Below are 15,523 nucleotides of genomic sequence, written 5' to 3' on the forward strand. Positions count from 1 at the left end.
TACCTGGTGAATAATAGGCTCTCCATGAAACAAACAATCCCATCTTTCCCTTTGAATCTCCCTACCCACCCCCGCCCCTACCCCTCATCTCCAGGCAGCACATTTTAAATACTAAATAAAATATACTACGTGATTGATCATTTATTTAAATGAATTTTAAAGAAACGACTCTGAATGTTTTCTTACCATTTTTTCCCAAATATCAAAGTAAATCATCCTTGTTATGGAAATTTTTGGAAAACACAGGAAGGTACATATAAGGAAATATCTAGCATTTCTCTTTCCACCACCAAGTGGCATGGAGGCAGAGGCTCGGGTGCATTCAAGATTCAGCTCCACCTGTGACCCACCGCCAGCCATGGCTGAGAAAGGCGTTGCTGCTACAAGTGTAATGGAAGTTAATACTGCTTTACAAAAGGTACCACCGTCATCCACGAGGGCCTAACATCGGGAAATCGCCAAGCTGCCAAAGCCTCAGACCAGTGCCAAGCCAATCTGTGTGTGCTTGCATCCAACTGTGATGAGCCTGTGTATGTCAGGTTGGTGGAGGCCCTCAGTGCTGAACTCCAAATCAACCTAATTAAGGTTGATGACAACAAGAAATTAAGGGAATGAGTAGGCCTCTGTAAAACTGACACAGGGAAAGCCCTGTGAAGCGGTTGGTTGCAGTTGTGTGGCAGTTAAGGACTACGACAGAGTCTCAGGCCAGGGATGTCATCAAAAGTACTTCAAATGCAAGAAATGAACAAAGGAAAACCCGGTGTTCGTTCCTAAAAAAAAAAAAAAGTCTGAAAAATATGCTATAATACCATCACTCAGCAACATAACGTTGATACTAACATTTTGCAATATTTCATTCCAGGATACATATATATACAGTATAGCCAAAAAATGTCTACACATTTAAAAAAAAAATCTTTTATTTAAATATATTAATTTTAATCCAATATTTTTTATTGGGAAATATTGGGGAACAGTGTGTTTCTCCAGGGCTCATCAGCTCTAAGTCGTTGTCCTTCAATCTAGTTGTGGAGGGCGCAGCTCAGCTCCAAGTCCAGTCGCCGTTTTCAATCTTGGTTGCAGGGGGCGCAGCCCTCCATCCCATGCGGGAATTGAACCGGCAACCTTGTTGAGAGCTCGCGCTCTAACCAACTGAGCCATCAGGCCGCCCCTCTGGCAGCTCATTGCCTTCAATCTAGTTGCAGGAGACGCAGCTCACTGGCCCATGTGGGAATCGAACTGGCAACCCTGTTGTTCAAAGTTAACACTCTAACCAACTGACCTATCTGGCCACCCCTGTATACACATTTTAAGAAAGGAAAAAACTATTGAAATTGTAATATTCAATATACACCGACAAAAGATGAATACAAGTCGTGTATACAATTTTTTGGCATCCCTGGTATATATATACGTACATATATATATAAGTGTATATATATGTATATATACACACATATATATGTACGTATATATATTAGAGAAAGAGAATACGAATTTGAAGACCATAATAGTTATGTTGTTACTGTCTCTGAAGACAATAGGCCAACTGGGTTTCCTTCCTTGCTGAGTGCAGAGTATGGGGCTTCTGGAAACCCAGGCCTTGAAACCAGCCAAACTAAGATATTTTTGTGGTTCCATGACCTCTGTTACTCACATCTCCAAATGAAGTGTGCTGCACAACCACACTTTTGAAGATTCTGTGCAGAATTGAAAGTGGTGAAATAAGAACACATTTGTATTGGTGACCAGTCAAACATAATCTACATTTCAAATCCAACATTTTTTTTAGTGAAATAACGAGGAGTTGAAATAAGGGGCTAGGAGACAAGCGCCTTTGAAAACTTAACTCTGGCTTTGTCTACCACAAACCTTCTAAGCCTGGCAGAGTTTCCATTTTAATTGGGAGAGAGAGACGAGGTACTTGAAATTGAGCAGGAGACACATTCTTTCATTGATCTAAGGGAGAGAAAAGCGTGTTTAGGCAAACAGAAATCCTTGCAGTCTCACACTCACTATGCTGGTCTTAAGAGGCGTTAGTATCCTGGAGGAGGCAGTGATAAAGCTCTAAAATAGAGGGCCTTCAAATAGCTGGGGATGTAGAGATCAGAATGCTTGTTAGGCCTCCCTTAGCACCCGTCAGGGAGAACCTATTCAGATTCAGAGTGGATTCTGGGAGCCCTCAGCCTCCTGTGCCAAAATAATTTGGGCATGTGGGCCATTGGTCTCTCCTGTCTTTTTCTGCCGAGGCCTGACCCCCCCCCAGGCTTTCATTATCTAGATAAATGCTATTTCTCTTCCTCCTTTGCCCAAATCTTGTTCTTGATCCTGAAGGTGCTAAGTTTGAAGTAGGAAGGCATGGTTTCAAATCCTCCTCTCTGCCACTTGCAATGTATATGAGCCCTTGGCTGCAACACTGAACCCTTCGCATTCTCAGTTTCGATATCTGCACGATGAGGATTTTACGACTCTCCTTTGGTTATTGTGAGGATTCATGCGATAGTCTCCAAAAAGTGCCTGGGCACAGGGAAGGTGTTCAATAAATAAGTGTCAGAGTGGAGGATTCTTCCCTCCTATACCTGATAGACTCTGTCATTTCTTTAATCCAAAATTCACTTCTCTTTCATCTCTTCGCCAAATCCTTGATGCTGATTTCGTGTCTGGAGTCCAGCCTTTTTTGCTTTCAATTGGTCCAAACCGCTGCTTCTAAATACATCTTTCTCACACCTGCTGCTTGGACCACATCAAGGGGCTCAGCTCTACCATTTAGCCCCTCCCAAACTCATCCCCAACTTCCGTTTTCTTTTCCTTTCCATGGAGAAATTTCATTCACTTCTTCCAGTTCACCATTTCTCCTCTAACTTCATTACTGGGAAAACCTCCCAGTTTTTAGTCACCAAGCCATCTTTCTTCATTCAAATTCCACTCACTTTAAAAGGCTTGCTTAAAAAAACAAAAACAGCAAATACTAGTAATCAAACTCAAGGGGTTGGGGGAAGCATTCCTCTCACTGTAAATCAAAGCATAGTTACCCTGACCAAAAAAAAAAAAAAAAAAAAAAAAAAAAACACAACATTTTTTAAAGATGATAGCCTGCTCTGGAAAGGGTGTAATAAAAGGACACTCTTACCCGCTGCAGGTAAGAGTGTATGTTGGTTCAACCCTTTGGGAAGAATTTGGGCAAGATTTATGGAACCATAAACATGTTCATACTCATTAACCCCATACTTCAATTTCTAGGAGATGACTTTAAGAAAGCAGTAAGAAATATGGGTGAAAAGGCATTATGTTAATATGGATTCATGGTAGTGTTAATTATAATTGGAAACGAACTAAAGGGCCAACTAGAAAATTGTAAAATAAGTGATACAGACTACCACTAGGTGTAGTCTGCAGTTACTAAAATAATAACTATGAAGTATGTATCTATCTAGAAAAATTTATGGTGCGAAAAACAAGGTATCAAAAAGCGTGGGAAAGGGAAAGGAAGCGAAGGAAAGCAGAGGGAAGGGGAGGGAGAAAAAGCAAGCCAGCAATGGGAGAGGACTAAGAAGAAAATAAAAAAAAAGCAAAATACTACCAGTGTCTGTGTTTAGCGGTTCTAATTATCAATTCGGAAGGGTTTTGTCTTTTTCTCTACTTTTCAAAGGTTCTGTAATGTGGTTGTATTACTGTTATAAATATATATAAATTATATATGTTACTTTTATAAATATATATCTGAAACCTGCCTGGAATTAAGGAGTTCCCTTGCCAGAGAAGGACCACCACGCAGCAGCAGCCCTCTACCCATGCCACAGTCATCAAACCACCAAGAAACCAATCCCCCCAAGGGACCCTATTTTTGGATCCACTAATCCCAAAGCCAGAGTCTGGAAGATGGGCGTGCATGTGCCCTTCCTACGTGGGAAACACTTGCTAAATCTCCGGCTTGCAACGAAACACCTGGAGGAGCGGAAATCCGAGGCTAAGAGGAGCTATGTCCCGGGGCAGTCCCTTTCGCTCAAAGCTCCGACACTGCCTGGGGTGGGGGTGGGGGGAGGGAAGTCAGAGTACAGTCAGGGAAGAAAAACTATGGCTACACACTTTAAGAGTCGGTGAATTGGGGCAAATACTTCCCAGGAAGCAAGTTTTAGTGGCAATTTGGAAAACTGAAAGAAGCAATTCAGGTGTGTGTGCTCCTGCAGTGATTGGGAATTGGGGGTTTTTCTAAGGCATGGACTGGATTATGGAGACATAGGAACTGGATCGGGGCCAGAGGGTTTCAGGGCTGTAAGAGAGTTGAAGAAGAAGCCCGAAAGGAACTCAAGTTTCCTGAGTGCTGCCTACTGTGTGCCAGGCACCTTAAAAACATTATCCCTTTAATACTCAGGATAGCTCAGGCAGGAAGGTATTATTGTCCTTGACTTCACAGGGAGGAAACTGAGGTACAGAGAATAACTGTCCAAGGTTACACACTGGCCAGTGGCAGAAGCAGAAGGCAGACCTCCTGCTGTCCTGTTCCAGAGCTCACTTTTGACAGGAGGTGCTGCTTCTATGAAGGATTCCTTTTCTGAGGCAAGTCATGGGTGATTGGGAAGCCCAGGTTGATGTCTTTCTGGGTTCTTTGCAATTTGGGACTCATAGTTATTAACATCACTATTATTTTTATTTCATTTGATTGTTCACTTCTGTATTTCCTTCCAGGTTGGGAGTATTTGTGGAAAAACATTATCTGTGAAGTAAAGAACATGTAACTGAATACATAAAAGCTGTTTGCCCTGGGGCTTTATGTTTGAAACTGAAGTCTGCTCAACCATTGAGTATATTATCTGGGTGATATCTAATACCACCACTTTAGAGTGTGAGAATGAACCCTTTTTTTAAAAGAAAAAAATCAGAAAAGAATATTGACCTTCCTAATGTTTCCCAGCACAAAGAAATCCATCTACTGTAGATTCCAAGACAGACCAGACCAATATGTTGACATGCTAGGCTCAGATTTCATTCCTGAAAATCTGGAACCTTCTGCTGTATAAATAACATGATCTTTTCCTTCGTTTGAATCAAGGGTGAAAACAATTGCTGGCAGATCTCAGAGTTTGCCCTTCCCCCAACTTGCTACTAGTCCTAACTTGCTACCCACAAGTCATGACTCGCATATTTTCATTAGAAGAGTTTTGAAATGTTCTGGAAATCATATGGGGAAAGAGAACTGAATCTTCCTGAGAAATAGAGTAAGGGGAAATTTTTTTAAAAGAATATAAAAGGAAATGTCTTACATATATAAATGTACAATGAAATAGTTAATGGGACTTGATAGTAAAGTTTCTTGACATAGCCTTGTCAGATATAGAAGCATTGTTAGACCTGTCCTCATTTTCAGAAAAACAAACTGGTGTGCAGAGAAAAAACAGTAATTTTTTCCCCAGAGTAAAAATACTCAAGGCCATAAAAAGAACTGGCTAACTTGGACTTGTAGTCAGCATCTCACTTCTCTGGGGAAATCAGAAGATCTATGAGGTTTGACAATTAAGTTTCCGAACTTACTGCAACAATGTCGCTAACCTATTTTTTTTTAATATCAGAAGGATTACTCATTATGAATTTGTACCAACTGGACAAACAGTTAACCAAGTTTATTATTTGGAAGTGCTGAAAAGGCTGTGTGGAAAAGTTAGACGACCAGAACTTTTCACCAACAGTTTATGGCTCTTGCATCACGACAATGCACCAGCTCACACAGCACTGTCTGTGAGGGAGTTTTTAGCCAGTCAACAAATAACTGCATTGGAACACCCTCCCTAGTCACCTGATCTGGCCCCCAATGTCTTCTTTCTTTACCCGAAGAAAAAGGAAATATTGAAAGGAAGATATTTTGATGACACTCAGGACATCAAGGGTAATAGGATGATAGCTCTGATGGCCATTCCAGAAAAAGAGTTCCAAAATTGCTTTGAAGGGTCGACTAGGCGCTGGCATCAGTGCATAGCTTCCCAAGGGGAGTACTTCGAAGGTGACCATAGTGATATTCAGCAATGAGGTATGTAGGACTTTTTCTAGGATGAGTTCCGAACTTAATTGTCACACCTCATAAATACCATATTTTAGTCTTGGTAGAACAAATTTCTGCATAAACTCATACTTTTTCCTGGTAAAAGCATTTGTGTTACTAAAGTTATTACTTGACATCGCTACAATTCTAAACATATTTAGATGTCTTAGAGTAGTGTTACATTCGCTACTATTTAAATTATACTCAAACCCTCTGATATATTTCTAGATTATTCAAAAATCAGGAGAGTTGACGGGGTGGCCAATTAGCTCAGTTGTTTAGAGCATGGTGCTGGTAGCACCAAGGTTCCTGGTTTGATCCCTGCCTGGGCCACTGAGCTGCATCCTCCTTAAAAATAAATAAATAAATAAATAAATAAATAAATAAATAAATAAATAAATAAATAAAATCAGGAGAGTTGAGGGCAGTGGTCATGCCTTAATTCTCCTTTATATTTCCCAGACTGTGTAGCACTCTGCCTTGCACCTTGTGTCATTCATATAAACCAGTTAAATGAATGCAAATTAGCCCATTGGCTAATTCCTAGGTTGTTACCTGAGGTACATTCTCAGAGACAATGGAATATACTGTAGAGACACATAGAACTAGGTTAGCAGCTGAGTGACCTTAAATGAGTGATTCCAGTAAGTGTCTTGAGAGTAGAAACAGGGCCTCTGACACTCCACACACGTTTTCCATCTGGACTTACTCCCCTCTAGTCTATCCTGACCAGTATACCTTCCAGTGTGTTCCTCTTTGGCCTGCCAAGCCAACCCCATCGCCCAGGTGTCCCCCACTCCCACCCACCTCCACCCTGTGCTGGAGCTACAGCAAACTGTTTTCAGTCTTTGCTCCCCCACCCCAAGGCCAGACTATTAGATACCTCCGTATTTCTCCCTTGAACACCAAACTCTCACCCATTCTTCGCTAGTGAATTTCTACTTGTCTTTTTTTTCGTTCTCATGTCATCTCTTCCAGGCATCTTCCCTTATTTCTGCATTCAGGGTGCAGCATTCCCTTTTCTGTGCTCCCACAGCACCCGGTCCATGTCTGTGCATAGCACCTACCACACTGGGTCGAAATGCATTGCTTAGACGTCTGTGTCCCCTACTGAAGTATGATCTACTTGAGGGCAGGGACTGGATCTTGCTCATTTCTGAGTCCATTGTGCCTAGCACAGGGCCTGGCCTAAGTAGCCTAGCCCATTTAATGATGTTTAAATTGCCCTAAGGAGTTTTAATGGGAAGACCACAGCAAAATCCAGCAAAGGTATTCTCTTAGCTGGGGGAAGGGTCAGAGGGAAAGACTAAAATATCTGGGGGCTCCCAAACTTCTGATAAGAAGGATTTTTTTTCATTTCCTAAAAGCATTAAGAAAATAGTCAATGCCACTGTTGTCTGAGCTTCTCCCCACTTCCTGCTCCACCTCCACTCTGCCTCATACCCCTACTCCCCACTATAAGGCCTAGTCTTCTGTAAGTAAGGTATGGGGGCAACAACTAGTTTTGGAATCCTGTCAGGCATTTCAAGATCTACCAGGAGATCTCACTCATCCTGAAAAACAGCAGCCTCTCAAATGGACTGATTGTCTTATAGAATGATGGGAAAACTGGGATCCAGAAAGATGAGCCAAGGTCAGTTACTACCTTAAAAGCAGGGAGATCAAGTTTTCAGGAAATATGGTTTTATTACTTTCAATCATGTAATAACAGTAATAACTAACAAGGTGTTGCCCAAAGAGGTTGGGTTCACCTCTGAATGAATATAAGAAAACAAAGTGGGCCAATCACGTTACTATAAGCAAAGGCTTCCAAATAGGTGCTTTAAAGCCAATGTACCGTTAGCACACATTTGATATAACTTTGACTTTCAAGCCCATTTTTATAGATGTTCCAAAACAGCACTATCCAGTAGAGCTTTCTGAGTTGATGAAAATATTCTATATTTACACCGTCCAATATGGTAGCCACTAGCACATGTGGCTGCTAAGCACTTGGGATGTGGTAAATTGATGAAGTGAATTTTTTATTTCTCTTAATTTCAATGAATTTATACTAGCTACCAGCTACGTGTGGCTAATGGTTAGCATATTGGACAGCACAATTTCAAAGGAAACTTCAGCCCACTCAAGGCCCCAATCACCTTGCCATCTATACATCATAGCCCCTGGCAAACTTTCTTTAAACAAAGCAATTTTTAGAAAAATTAATATAACCACCTTCCTGAAAAGTTCAAAAAAGAGGGAAAAAATTCATTATCCCTAATCTCAGAGTTATTACAACCATTGACACTTTGGGGTACATTTTTCCCCCACTCTGCCCAGCTTGCTCATTAGGATCTTGTGCCTTTTGTCAGACAGAAAGTCTTTACAGGGCAACAATAGATTCGTGTTCTTCAGCGGGCTCCAGGGACCCTCAGGGGCAGCCAAGGCCTCACATGAGTGCTTCAGGAGGGATGAGCAGTGGGGGTAAAACTGCTCACCATGGCAACAGCAACCACCACGGCATCCCAGTTTTGACTCGCCAGGGAAGGGTCCTCTGTGTGTTCCAATCTCATGTCCTGTCCTATCTTTTAACTTCTAGAAAGTCTCCTCAAGAGGTAAATTCTGGAATATTGGAGCTGGAAAAGTCCCTAGGAATGAGCTACCATAGTCCAACCCACTTGGAGTATAGATGAAGAAAGACAGAGCCAGAGACTGAGAGAGATCGGATCCTTGACTCCCAGTCCAGTGCTCCTTTCCCTCAATCACTCATTTTTTCATCAGCCTCCCAGGTCCAGTAACCAGAGCCCACTTCTCTTCCTCCTCAATACTGCTGTGCCACAGCTGCTGAGGAGAGGCAAGAGAGGGGCAGAATGTGATACACGAATCCTCTCCCAGCTCTTCTCCTTTGTGTCATTTGCTCAGCAAAGTAGGAGCAAGTGCCCATAACTACACCTAGTCTATGTCCTTCAGGAAGCCCCCCACCCCACCCCTGCCAGATAGGGAGGCCAACACCGCCTCTCCTCGGTGCCTGCCACCATTATGAAAGGCCCTGGTTGGCTGTTCCCACCATTCCCTTCTTTCTGAACCTTCTCAGAACAGCCTGGTTGAAGCCTGGTTGAACTCAGTTCTGTACCACGCAGGAAAGAAAGGTTTCCCAGTAGAGGCAATCTTTTTACAGGCTCCAGTGGCACACCAGAGGGAGAGCCAGTCCTGGCCCTGGGCAGGGTAATTTGTCCACACTCTTCTGCCCATTACGGGGATCCCTCTAGCTAGGGCACACATGACTCTCCTCTCTATGCCCTCTTAGTTTCTCTAAGAGCTCTGGCTATCACGTGGTCTCCAGTAACTTGTAAGTAGGAACCCTATTGCTACCTTCCAAATCCCTTAGTCCCATTTGCTCCCAGTAAATTTAAACAACTGCATGAGTGGGTCTAAACTCCCCTTTGTGCTATAATTAGGCTGGAACAAGGCTCACCCCAGGACAGAAATACTGTATGAGGCGGGTTATAGACTGCTGCTGGTCCCCGCAGTAGGGAAGTAGCGACCTTTTGAATAGGAGGATTAACACATTAGCACATAGATTCCTGTTTCCGGGGAGGGTTGAATTCTAGGAAAAGAGCTCCAGCTTGTAGGAGAGGGGGCAGGGAAGTGGGGAGACATCTGCACTAAAGACTGTGTTCCTGGGGTACCTGGGGGGATCAACAAGGGAAGAGGCTGACAGGCACCAGTCAGAGGAGCTGAGCAGCTCCGGACCCTCCCTGGCTCGATGTTGTACATAGAAACTGCAGAACCCCAGGATGGAAAAGCATCTCTTGTTATCTCCTGTGTCCTCCTTCTTCCTTGTCAGGTAGTGTCAGAGCAGCTGGCGTGCTGCAGCGAAGCCTTGAGAACATGAGCACTGAAGCTAGATGCACTGGAGTACCGGGAGAACTAGCTGTGTGACCTTGGGCAGGTGCCTGCACCTCTCAGGGCCTCTGTTTCTTCATTTGTACAATAGAGGGTAGTAACATCTATCTCAGGAAGTCGTTAGGAGGGATGAAATGAGGTAACATAAGAAAGCACCTAGAAAACAAATAAGAAACACCTTAACTGGCCCTCAACAAATGGTAATGCCTCACTCTCAAACATCCTCTCTGCCACCCACATTGGCAAGAATTTCCTTAGTAGGTTCTCCACTGATTCTCGTCTTTGACTGTTTCCAGCTATGCCCTGAGAAAGTTGTCCCATTACTGTCCCCTCTTCTTGCCCATTGGTATATATGGAGCAGAGTAGAGGTGGTTGAAGCCACCCTCACAGCTCTCCTTCCAAGGGCTGGCTCAGCCCTGGCATGCGGTTGGCCCAAGTTGGTGATCAGCTCAGCCCTGCTACTCTCACAGGAACTCCTAGAAAGGAAGCGCTTCATGTCCTCAGGGGCCACAGAGGAGGTGGTGGCGGCTGGGAGGGGACTTTGTACCCACTCATGGGAGTGCGTTGAAGTGGGCCCTGAGCCAGCCAGAGAGGAAGTAAATAATCAAGGGTCCAGGTGACAGGTTTATTTAAAAGAGAAGTTGGGACTTCACCAGCTTTAGAGTCTTCCTTCTTGGAAAAAAAAAAGGAGGAGGAGGAAGAGAAGGAAAAAAAAAACTTAAAAAATAACACCTTAAAAAATTTTCAAGACGAAAAAGAACCTGACAATAGTAATAAAGTCTTTCTCAAATCTAACAAAAACAGCAAAGAAGCTCAGGAAAATATATGGGTTGTTGAGTTACTAAAATAATGAAAAGCATTTCTTTTACCTTTATGGTAAGATTTGAAGGTGGCAGAAGATATTTCAGACCCCAAACCTCCTGGACAGCCACAACTCTGTAGCTCAGATTGAGGCAGGGTCAAAGCTCTACATCAAGGGATTGTGGTGAAGCCTGGCATGCCCCCCAGAATATCTGCCTTACACAGAACAGCCAGTTCATTTTCATGGCTTCTTCTTTCTCTGTTTAGCACAAGACTGGCCGATGAGGTGAGAGGACAAGTCACTGAACATCTGTAGGCCTCAGTTTCCTCATCTGTAAACTGAGGGTGGGTGACGATACTAATCTCCTTGCATCCCAGTGGGACAGTGCCATGAATTTTTGGTTATGATCTTAACATTCATTGAGCACATATGTTCCAGGGTTTGCTATTTGCTCCTTTCAGTGGTTCCGGAAAATGCTTTGCAAATTGTAAATGGATAATCCCCCAAAATGTAAAGTATTACTATTGAAAGTAGCACTTAAAAGTCTCCAACGCTTTCTTTAAAATGAATATTCATTTAAGGGCTGAATACACTTAAAAGTTAAATGGAACTGAGGCTAGAACTCTAAATGTGCCTCTTAAAGTGCACATCTCCAGGTTCAGTCTCTCAGGCCTGAATGGCTGAATTCTGCTTTGTGAATAGTCACTCTTTCAGGGGAATGATGATTTGTGTGGGGTCAAAGGTGAAGAATGCTAATTTCATGTCTTTTACTCTTAGAGTACCTTTAGGGGACTAGCAAACTAGTGAAAAACGGTTTGAAGTTTGTAAATGTCTTGTATTTACTTGCCATGCTTGCTTGGTGGCAGCTCTTCCTCGGGGCAGAAGAAAGGACTTGCCTGGGAGAGTGGCTGAACAGGTGGAATGCTACAGCTGTGCCTGGCCAGGTTGGCCCAGCCCCGAGGGCCGGCCTGGCACCTGGAAACCCCAATAACAGAAGGAAAGCCAAACACCTGGAGTGCACAACTTCCCTAGGGTCAAGGCAGGAGCATCTTAACTCACTCCAGGAAGTGCTTGGTCTGGAGCCACGCCCCCTCCAGAAATCTGGCTTGGGGGATCCTAGTTCGATTTCCAGGGGAAGAAATATGTTTGTAAATGTACCAGCTGGGACTAGCAGTGGCCCTAGACCGAACAGCCACTGAGGTTAGGATGCGAGAGTATCATATTTAGTCGCTTTGAGTCATTGGCAGTTAGGGCCTTGGTTTTGCAAACAAGGGCAGAGAAGCAGGTTATGTGGTTAGGAGGACTAAATCAGAAACTTAACCACTTAACCACTGGAGAACTGATTACCTTAGCAGGCAACCCATTTAGATTTTAATGGCTCAAAGGATTAGAAAGTTCTACCTTATGTTGAAATCTGCCTTCTTGTATCTTCTATCCTTCGTTCCTAGCTCCTCCTTCAGGAACCACATGGATTAAATCTGCTCTCTTTCCCCAACAGGCCTTAGGAACTTTGTTCCCGGACTCTCAGATTTGGCAGAGCACTAGCTATAGTGATATTTGGCTTGTTAGATGCCTTTCCATTCTTATGATCTATGTGGGGAGGAAATTGATCCTATTTTAGGAGACATGACAGTCTCTAAGTCACATAATATCTCAGTGGTTCCATTAGGAATCCTTCCTGACTCCAGATGTGCTTCCTCTACCCCCTGGAGACAAAAGGCTGCCCTGAATGTCCATTATCAACAAGAGTGTTGTGGTTTGGCATATATGGTCAATGAATTCTTAGCCAACAGAAGCAAGTATCACACAAAATCCCACAGAACTAGTACTTTTACTGTGGTAGTGGTAGTATAATAGAAGCCAAAAGTATCAGATGTTTACAGATTAAACATATCTTAAAAGGTCACGATTTTCAAAATCAGTCCACCTCACCTCTTCCTGCCCCCCACTCCCTTTGGCTTCTATCAATTTTAACAGGCAGTTTGCTATCAGACTCAATTCCACAGAAGGTAATCTAGGCACATGCTATAGGGGTAATTATATCTAATCTACAGAAGGAGATGACTGGGCCACCCCCCTTGGCCATCTCTCCCACCCCCATCTGTTCATGGCTTGGCTTTCCTGACTGAACTGCCCTTGGCATGCTTGACCTTTGTGCTTCCTTTTACTCTGTTTGAGCCTGCCAGTCAGGCCCAGCCACCAGTGAATGCCACTTAACACAACTTAAGCTGGGGCTTCTAACTAGCCTGTTGACCAAGTTCCCAAGGTCAGACAGTCAGCAACTTCTATTGAGGCTACACCATGTGCTGAGTACTATTCTAGTCTCTGTGAGAGGGAGAGGGGAAACAAAAGAAATAAAAGGCAGGGGCCCTTGTCTCCGGTGCATTTACAGGCCTAATTAGTGATCTCCAAGTGACACTCTTGAGAAAAGACTTAAGGTCACTTACAAAACAACATACAAGTGGGTATAATAAGGAGAGAAGTGAGCCCAGGGGAGATTCTAACTTCCTTGAGGGGTGGGTCCTACCTTTGTGACACCCCCTCCAAGGGCCTCTCTACATTCTCATTACTTTTGTTTGGAACAATTAAAAGGAATTTTAGGCTGGCCAGCCTCCTCTTTCTGGTCTCAGGCTCAAGGATCAAGTTGACAACTATGGGGACTTCATTGGCATCAGAAAGGGTATGTCAATATCTTGCTGAGATGACTGACTAGGCCTCTGATGTCATGTATATCCATTTGGAACCCAGCATTTCTGTCAATGATAGGAATGATAAAGCTCTCCTCTTGAGTGTCTTCCCCTGTCATCACCTGCTTTATAATAATAGAAGAAATAATATTATAATAATGGCAGCTGCTGCTAATTATTGAATACCGACTCTATGTCAGACCCCTTACATATGTTATTTCATTTAATACAATAGAAAGGATTATTTTAAGTTAAGACAATTAGTACTGTCAGTCCTTTATTTGTTCAAAAACATTACTTTGTAAAAACAAGAAGGCATTTTTCTACTCCACTTGGCAATGATGAAAACTTACTCAGAGGCTTGGGTTCAACCTGGAGTTCTTCTGCCGGATGGTGAAAAATGAATTTGAAGAAGACACAGAAAAACACCAAAGGAATAAAAAGTTCCAAATATACAGATGAGATCCTACTATAAAACACGCTATCAGGGGGCGGGGGGTTGTCACTGTGTGAGGGATATAAATGATAAATGTCTAACTATTACATTGTTTTGTGCACCTGAAACCAATAAAAAAAATGTTATAAGAAAAAAAAAAAACGGGGCCGGCCCAGTGGCTCAGGCGGTTGGAGCTAGGTGCTCCTAACTCTGAAGGCTGCTGGTTCGATTCCCACATGGACCAGTGGGCTCTTCAACCACAAAGTTGCCTGGTTCGACTCCTCAAGTCCCGCAAGGGATGGCGTGCTGCGCCCCCGACAACTAACAACGGCAACTGGACCTGGAGCTGAGCTGCACCCTCCACAATTAAGATTGCAAGGACAACAACTTGACTTGGAAAAAAAGTCATGGAAGTACACACTGTTCCCCAATAAAGTCCTGTTCCCCTTGCCCAATAAAATCTTAAAAAAAAAAAAAACACATGCTATCACAGTCATATCTCTCTATAGCAAAATGTTGGCTAAATATCTAGGTAGTGGTACATTTATTTAAAACAATATTTATTTACTTATTTTTAAATTTTTGTTGGGGAATATTGGGGAACAGTGTTTTTCCAGGACCCATCAGCTCCAAGTTACGTTATTGTTTTCAATGTAGTTGTGGAGGGTGCAGCTCATTGGCCCGTGTGGGAATCGAACCAGCGACCTTGGTGTTATGAGCACTGTGCTCTAATCAACTGAGCCAACTGGCCATCCCTAAAACAATATTTAGATCAACACAAATTGAGGTGGATTTTTCATGTTATTTGAAATGGATTTTTTTACGGTGGCCAAGACATGGAAATTACCAAAATGTCCTTCGATAGATGAATGGATAACAAAGTTCTGGTATATATACACAATGGAATACTATTCGGAGGTAAGAAAAGATGATATAGGAACATTTGTGACAACATGGATGGATCTTGAGAGTATGATGTTAAGCGAAATAAGTCAGACAGAAAAAGCAGAGAACCATATGATTTCACTGATATGTGGTATATAAACCAAAACCAACAAAAGGACAAGACAAGCAACTGAGAAACAAAATCTCATAGACACGGACAATAGTTTAGTGGTTACCAGAGGGTAAGGGGGGTGGGGGGTGGGAGATGAGGGTAAAGGGGGATCAAATATATGGTGATGGAAGGAGAACTGACTATGGGTGGTGAACACACAATGGGATTTATAGATGATGTAATACAGAATTGTACACCTGAAATCTATGTAACTCTACCAACAATTGCCACCCCAATAAACTTTAATTTAAAAAAATGGAATTTTTAAAATCAGTATGGTACATTGAGGCAAAAAATGAAGGGAGCTAATATTTGTCATCTGTATATTATGTTCAAGATACTTTTAATCTTCACAACCATCCTTTGAGGAAGGCAGCATTTTAATTCCCATTTTCCAGGTGAGCAACTGAAGCCTAGAAAGATTAAATAACTTTCCCAAGATCACAAATGAACAAAATGGTTGAGGACATACGTGTATCCAATTCCAAATCGAGGATTCTTTCCACTACATTTTATTGCCCTCTAGCCATGAATGTGTTAACCTAGACTATGGGACAACAGAGGGCATATCTCAGTCGTGTCTGTCCAGCTCCACACAAAGCACTGGGCTCTCTGTGTC

General features: G+C 42.8%; 1 pseudogene; it reads left to right on the forward strand.

Annotated features, from left to right (window-relative positions):
• Positions 1 to 358: 358 nt before the first annotated feature.
• Positions 359 to 745, forward strand: LOC117028373 (40S ribosomal protein S12-like; annotated as a pseudogene).
• The last annotated feature ends 14,778 nt before the right edge of the window (positions 746 to 15,523 follow it).

This window comes from Rhinolophus ferrumequinum, chromosome X (genome assembly GCF_004115265.2).
Source record: "Rhinolophus ferrumequinum isolate MPI-CBG mRhiFer1 chromosome X, mRhiFer1_v1.p, whole genome shotgun sequence".
NCBI lineage: Eukaryota > Metazoa > Chordata > Mammalia > Chiroptera > Rhinolophidae > Rhinolophus > Rhinolophus ferrumequinum.